The sequence below is a fragment of the Phalaenopsis equestris genome, unplaced genomic scaffold, assembly GCF_001263595.1.
Source record: "Phalaenopsis equestris unplaced genomic scaffold, ASM126359v1 Scaffold228045, whole genome shotgun sequence".
Taxonomy (NCBI): Eukaryota; Viridiplantae; Streptophyta; class Magnoliopsida; order Asparagales; family Orchidaceae; genus Phalaenopsis; species Phalaenopsis equestris.
The window spans coordinates 121331-121908 of NW_018246027.1; positions in this window are offsets into that span (position 1 = coordinate 121331).

Sequence of the window (578 nt, forward strand, 5' to 3'; positions counted from 1 at the left end):
TAAGAACGGTGCTGGTATTGTCTCAATCAACAATTGGAAAGAATCACGTGAGGTTGTATGAATGAGAATGTAGTTCATATGATTGAGTGTAGATAAATAGAGAAATATTCATTGAGAGGAATTTAAAGTGACTGGTTAAAGCCCCCAAATTGGTTTATTTTTTAAGGTTCTGATACGAGAATGTTAGCCTCCAGGTGGAGGGAATCAAGGGAACTCTAGAGTAGAGCTAGTATCTTCCCTGCCTAGCCGGTCTTCAGAACTATTCAAACTTTAAATTAGCCAATATTCTTTATAGCATCTCTAGTAAGGGTAAGGAATATTATTGCTCCTATTTGGCACAACACAGTTTGTAACTTCCACAATAGAATTCCTATACTTATTACTGATTCATAATAAGAAGAAAGATATTTTCATATTTAGTGCGTTTCTTCTGAATAACTCTAATTATCTTATTAAATTGTTATTGTTCTATCAAAATTTTGAAAGTACAAAAAATATTTAAAATTTCATTACTACAAAAATCATATTTAGTTTAGATAATTACCTTTTTATTAAAATTACCTTTTTATTAAAAATAG